The sequence below is a fragment of the Electrona antarctica genome (genome assembly GCF_951216825.1).
Source record: "Electrona antarctica genome assembly, chromosome: 15".
NCBI lineage: Eukaryota > Metazoa > Chordata > Actinopteri > Myctophiformes > Myctophidae > Electrona > Electrona antarctica.
The window spans coordinates 33,858,286-33,865,834 of record NC_136796.1 but is presented as its reverse complement, the minus strand read 5'-3'; the positions used below and the strand labels follow the sequence as shown (position 1 = coordinate 33,865,834).

Below are 7,549 nucleotides of genomic sequence, written 5' to 3'. Positions count from 1 at the left end.
GGAACTGGTCAGAATAACGTGTTCCTTCCATGCTCTACGTCTGGCCGGGGAAACTCCCCCCTGTCAGGTGAAAAGAAGCAGATTGGACTCCTCATGCATAGAAGGAAGCATGAGGTCAGTTCGCACCAAAAGTAGAGAAAATGATATAGGAGGTTAATGGCCGATTTGGGCCTTTCACCTAGAAACTCCATTCAGACTTTATATAATTCAGTTTACTGTGGACACGTGCTGCATAGTATGTTGTTCTTCGTGGTTTTTGACAATGATCGAAAATGGCTTTAGTGCGGCAGATAACCAAACCAATTGTGCATTTTATGACTAAAGCATGAAACTTTCAGCATATCATCTACACACCCCAAGGTTTGATTTCAGACGTGGAAACACTTTCTGACTGACCTCTGGTGACCTTGAGGAGTCATTGACCTAAGAATTGCAATTTTGCACGTTTTGCTCCATTAGTCTCCACTATAATAATGTATTATTGTTTGTTAAATGGAAGTTTTGTTCTAATGAATGACAACTTAAACCCCAATAGTCTACAGAAATGGTGAATCATGTCAACTTTTATGATATAATTGTCATGATATTGTTATAACATTAAAAACTGTAAAATCCTGACGTGTTGAAAATCAAAACACCAGTGTGTAATAATTAAATACCAAATGTTTATTTACGGCGATAAAATAGCCTACACCTCAAACACCTCACGAGAACACTGTTTAGTATTCTAATTCTAAACGTATATGACTGACTTTTGATTGTATACCCATTACCTAAACACAAAAATAAACGTGTTTAGTGGTTAAAAAGTGTTACAGGCGATTAAACAGGTTCTTCTGTTTATAATCTAAACACTGTGACACGTTTAAATAGTGTTACAAATAAGTGTTCAGAACCTAAACCCTTGGATTTAGTGTGAAGAGTATAGGGCCATTTCATTCCGACGGGGCACATATTTTATTCACCCTGATGTACATATCATTGTGTTCTATGAGCACAGTGTAAGATAAGCTTTTTGGAATGATTGCATATTTTACACAAGTATGATGTAGTGTGATATTAGGGGCTCAAATGGCACCGAATAGTAATACTGGGAAATACATTTTAAAGGCTTAGTTCAGATTTTTGGACTTAAAGCTGTCAATAGCAAATACTTGCTATTAATATAGTGGTTGAAAGGTATTAATTGATTGCCTGAGTCCCATGGAAAATTTGCCAAAAATCATGAACACTTTAATCAACCACAAATTTGAACCACAAATTGTGGAGCATCTAAACCAGTGGTTTAGGGGCCAGGTATTCAAATGAAGATCAAATATGGTAGTGGTCTTGCCGGTCAAATTCGGGTGTGGCTTTTCCATGTAAGTGAATCCATTGATTGACAGGGCCGGTTCTAGCTTGACCCACCTAGGATGGGCAGGACTAATATATGGGGTGGGACTAATATATTAGTCCCGTCCGCGTCCTGTCCATGCACGCAGGAGTCAAAACCCCCGAAATGCATAGAAAACTATGCTATCATCATATCAGTTTAGAATGATCCATCCATCTATTCTATTCTCCTCCTTTGACCAACATCAGCACCATCAGCATCAGTCGGTTTAGGTGGGTCTAGATTCTGCCCACCCAATCAGAAATGATAAATGGTGCAGATATTTTGTGGTATTTGATTGGGTGGGCAGGACGCACGTTTGGCCACCCCTGCAGTTATAGTTATAAACACTCACTGAGTCATTACGAGACATTAGAAAAATACATATGTAATCCACAGAAGACCTGGAAGCAGCAAACACAACCTCGAACCTCATTGTATGTGCAGTAAATAAAGACACTGTTCTATGTCAGTTCATTTGAATAGAATAAATAGAAATGATTGACATTCCATCATATGCGATAACATACCACTGCAAACACAGTAATTAGACGTATTTTCCTTTATTTCTTCTCCTTCATTTTGTACAGTAAGTTCAACAGCAACTAAACAGATAAATAAGACATAAAAAACTGTATGGAAGCGGCTTGACTTCAGTGTTTTACAAAAAACACTACATAAAACATCCATGAAATAAGAATAAACATGGCAGGTAAAAAAGAAAGTATTTGGCTCTGAATATCTCAGCTCAGCATCTGATATACCAATACATTATTTTAGCCTAGTAACTTTCTTCAAAATGTTGTTTTACAGGTTTTATATGTATATATATATATTCTGAAAGAAGGCATGTTCAGCTGTCAGAAAAACATATCTGTCCAGTAATTCATTATTACCTAAAAAGAAATTTATTCACCACGAAACGTGGTGAATAACAGGCAAGGATGACTGCGCTAAGAGCAGCAGTGATGGACAGCATGGTCGTGGGAGCTCCGCTGATGATTGTGTTGCATTTATCGGTGGAGCAACAGGTGACTGAGGTCTGGAAGGTGACTCCAAGCAGTCTGGGGAATGCTGGACACAAGAAACGCAGAGAGATATGAGTCAATGTGAATGTCAAACATGAACTCATGTGCTGTGTGTGCGACTGTGCGTGCATTACATCAGCAGGATTTTACTGTGCGTGTGAATGTGAGAAGAAGTGATGGTATTGGTACAGTAGTTCAAAGTGACTAGGCTATCTCTCAGGCATGAATGCCTATGAATGATGTTGGATCAGAGCATTGATGAGGATGGGAGGAGGACTTACTTGCTAAAGTAGTAAAACATTCCGTGCTATTCTGTGGACAGGTTGCCTCTGAAGGATTGATGCATGTGCCCAGAACATGCAAACTGCAACTGTTGCAGGTCAGACTGTCCGCTAAAATATGGAAATTTGGATGGAGTTAGTTTCACAACAGAATATCATGGACACATTGAATAGACCATGTCGGCTCTGCCATCATATATTCACATACACATTTTATGAAAAGCATTATTATCAGTTATCACTTGAAGTGGTATTTATTTAATTATTTCAAAAAAGAAAAAAATGAAAAATGAAATTCAACAGAATATAAACAGAATCCAAAAATGTCAAGTAACTACAAAGAAAAAGAGGCATTTCATTATTATCATTTAGTTTTTACTTTCAACATGGAACAAATGTTATGAAGGTCTTCAACCTAATACTGACCATTTTGAAAACCCTTACTCAAACGTTAATACCCTTATGCCAATTAATTTAGTTTATCATTTATTTAAGTAGATCACTAATTTATTCTAATGGTGAATATGGTGGATTTGTGGATTATTGAAACCCTTCCAAACTGAAAACAACGTTGTTTGAAGACAGTGACTTTTTGGTACTACACTTCTGGACTGTTCTGCGTTGCATAAATTCTGTGCTACATGCACACCAGGATGCTAACTACATCCTGGTTTTATGGAAGGATCACACCCGATATAGTACAGATCCAAAATCACATCCAATAATTTAAATTCATATTGCACACATTATTGTAAAGAACTATAAGCCTACATGCTGTCAAAGACATCATTCTAACCAATGATAAACTCTCTCTGTAAGTTAGCTGATGCAAAATTATTTAGAGACATTCTTAAAAACCAACACTGATGCTTGTTTTCTGATCTGACAGGTAGTTCACTTCAGCTGGTGTCTCGGAGAATCAGGTTTCACGTTCTCTACTCTTTCGTTAGAAAAGTCAAGTCAAGGACACAGAGCTATCAAGATATGATGCCACTCACCAGAGTGACAACTGTCATCAACTTTCCCTGATAAACACCTACAATAAGAACTACTACTTGTTAAACCGGTGTTAGACCACCGCTTATCGACCAGAAGAAAAAGTCCTTTTCATTCAATAAGGAGATTGTAAATAGGCCTACAGATTATTAGCATGGATCACTGATGACTGATGAGGCTTACCCAACATAAAGGATGCGACCACTGCAATGATTCCATATAAGATCCTGGCCATCTTGGTGTATGTTCTTGAAGATCCACACAGCTGAATGTTCTCAAGGGAATCGATCCGTCAGGGGTAATAATGCTGAGGACAACTGCACAAGCTTTACGTTTTATATACAACCTGTGGGGAGGGTTTTGGTGAAGGGGGAACACAGGAAGGGGTTATACAGGTTTTTTGTTGAATGGGGCTACAAAGCCCCATTCGATTGGAACAACCTCCCTCTATCTCTTAGATCCATATCATTTAGTAGCTTCAGGACCTCCTTACATTCACATCTAGACCCAACTTGTCTAACCTGACTGTAACCAATTATGACACTGAAATATTTGCACTGCGACCAATTATCTCCATTGTGTATTATGTGGTGGTTGGTGGTGTAGGTGGAAGAGGGTGAGCAAGCTATTTGTGTATATGTATTTGTATATCTGTTTGTATCTGTGTACTGCATGTTTTGTGTATTTGTGTACAGTATGCTTTTCTGTATTTTGTTTGTTTATGGGTCCCTCCTGAAAATGAGATGCTGCATCTCAGGGGGCTGTCCCTTCAATACAAATCTGAAATCTAAAAATCTGAATTCCTTCTGTGAGGTGAAATACTGACCTCATAGAATGGGGCATGGGGAGAGAGTATGTTTTGCACTCCGTCCGCGTGTCCGTGTGTGTGTTACCAGCTAATCTCCGGCACCGTTAACCCGGCCGATGCCAAACTTTGCACACACACTCCCTAGATGCCAACAATGAACCTCTGCCCCAAATTTTCCAGAACGGCCTGTTATTGCGCCACCAGGAGGTCAACTTTTGTAAAACACATTTTTTGTTATTACTCCTCCATATTTTGTCCAAAAATCCCGCAAATCTATACACCGTTTCTCTATAGTCATGTGCTCAAGACGGATCAGTCCGATATTTCATATTCCATCCTGATTGGCTAACATTGGCTTTCAAAATTCGCAGGATTGGCCCGTTTTGAACAAAAACCCTCAAATCATGAACGCAGCGTGCAATTTACGTGAAATCTTTCACAGACATTCCAACTTCCTACTAGGCTGAGGAATATATCCCACCCTTTTCACATTGGCCTGTTATAGCGCCACCAACAGGTGGATTTTTGCAAAACACATTTTTGGAACAAAATGCCTCAAATCATCCAATTGCCATCCAAGGCGTAAGAAGAAATGGCACCCTTTTCTTTTTACGTGTCTTCAATTACTAAGAAAGTCACACATGAGGATGACAATCATGGATAAATATGAGAGCTGTAAGTGAAGATGAGAGCTTGCGTGCTGGTTGAGCATGTTATGTATACGTCTGCAATGCAGATTTTGAATACGATCCATTTTTTTCATGTACATTTTCTAAACTTCCTTCCTTCATTCCTGCTTCTCTATATACACCCATTACACCATATGTACAGTACTGGAATGTATAGGGGGAAACTGAAGACATGAACCCATACTTACAGGGGATTGCCGTCTCTCTTCTAAAGCCTCAGACTGAATCTTACACTGCAAAAGACTATTCAAATAAAAGATCTGAACAGTGATATAAAGGACAGTAAATAAATGACACTTTACAATTCTTGAAATGTACTTTGGACAATTTATTAAGTGCATACAATTCTAATGATAACCAAATTAAAGCCATTGAACCATCACACAGTGCCTACACCTAAAGTATGTGTTCCCTTGTACCAAACTGGTCATGCAACTTCTGATCAAAGTCTATTTCAATCTGGCACAGGGGACTTCCTTGACAAACAAGATTATTTTGGCAAATGTCAGATACAGCAGATATACGAACACAATAAACACATATTGAATCACCCAATTTCTACATTTACATTCTAATAGCATGATAAATACAAACATTATCCCATAGCTTTTAATTAATGCACAGTGGATTTTTGTCTTGTTAAAAGAAGTAAGACAAAGTTGATGATATAATGTATAGATATTTTTTCTAGACATTGTGTTTTAAATGAAGCTGTAAGCATTACATTTAAAGGATAAGACAGTGCACTTAACTGTTAAGTGTAGACATTGACCCTCAACAGCAGTAGGGCTATGGCATATATGTAGATAATGGCCAACATGCGAATCATTTACGCTGGCACCAACTCACCACTATAAATATGACTTACTTATTTATTATTTATCGTCTGAAATATATCACCTACTGGCACCCAAAGGGTTGGACATGAATGAACAATTTGTTGCTTAGGGGAAGTGTGTGTGTGTGTGTGTGTGTGTGTGTGTGTGTGTGTGTGTGTGTGTGTGTGTGTGTGTGTGTGTGTGTGTGTGTGTGTGTGTGTGTGTGTGTGTGTGTGTGTGTGTGTGCGTGCGTGCGTGCGTGCGTGCGTGCGTGCGTGCGTGCGTGCGTGCAACTTACAACTTACTTTACGTTCCAGAACAAATTTTAAGGGTATTTTCAAGGGCCGTCCACACCAAGCACTATACCATAACTATAACTATATTGCACGCACGCACGCACGCACGCACGTGCGTGCAATATAGTTATAGTTATGGTATAGTGCTTGGTGTGGACGGCCCTTGAAAATACCCTTAAAATGTGTTCTGGAACGTAAAGTAAGTTGTGCATCATGTTCCTGAACATTGAGACTGGTCATACAACCTTGCTAAGCACCATTACAGACGAGTCAAAAAGTTCATTTAGAGGGCAAATATTAAGCTTAAGACCAGGACATTTTAATGACTCATATAATAATTCTTCATGGAAAAAAAGGAACCTGTGACTTGAGTTGACAATACATGACTGTGCTTGAATGATGTAATGTACATACAGTATACAATGAGGACATATTTGAAGTACATCTGTGTGTGTGTGTGTGTGTGTGTGTGTGTGTGTGTGTGTGTGTGTGTGTGTGTGTGTGTGTGTGTGTGTGTGTGTGTGTGTGTGTGTGTGTGTGTGTGTGTGTGTGTGTGTGTGTGTGTGTGTACATAGAAAACAATGAGGACAGCTGTGAAGTACATCTATCTATTTGTTTTCGTGTGAGTTCAAATATGTTTCCTCACACAAGGATCTTGGCCATGACTTAAAGCTGTCAATAGCAAATACTTGCTATTAATATAGTGGTTGAAAGGTATTAATTGATTGCCTGAGTCCCATGGAAAATTTGCCAAAAATCATGAACACTTTAATCAACCACAAATTTGAACCACAAATTGTGGAGCATCTAAACCAGTGGTTTAGGGGCCAGGTATTCAAATGAAGATCAAATATGGTAGTGGTCTTGCCGGTCAAATTCGGGTGTGGATTGTCCATGTAAGTGAATCCATTGATTGACAGGGCCGGTTCTAGCTTGACCCACCTAGGATGGGCAGGACTAATATATGGGGTGGGACTAATATATTAGTCCCGTCCGCGTCCTGTCCCTGCACGCAGGAGTCAAAACCCCCGAAATGCATAGAAAAGTATGCTATCATCATATCAGTTTAGAATGATCCATCTATCTATCTTCTCCTCCTTTGACCAACATCAGCACCATCAGCATCAGTCGGTTTAGGTGGGTCTAGATTTCTCTAAAAGATTCTGCCCACCCAATCAGAAATGATAAATGGTGCAGATATTTTGTGGTATTTGATTGGGTGGGCAGGACGCACGTTTGGCCACCCCTGCAGTTATAGTTA

At 39.1% G+C, this 7,549-nt stretch overlaps 1 long non-coding RNA gene across 1 annotated transcript; it reads left to right on the top strand.

Moving 5' to 3' along the window:
• The first annotated feature begins 5,484 nt into the window (after nucleotides 1-5,484).
• Nucleotides 5,485-6,791, top strand: LOC306938160. The gene is made up of 2 exons (XR_013791679.1): nucleotides 5,485-6,209; nucleotides 6,422-6,791. It is a non-coding gene; the product is annotated as an uncharacterized lncRNA (long non-coding RNA).
• The last annotated feature ends 758 nt before the right edge of the window (nucleotides 6,792-7,549 follow it).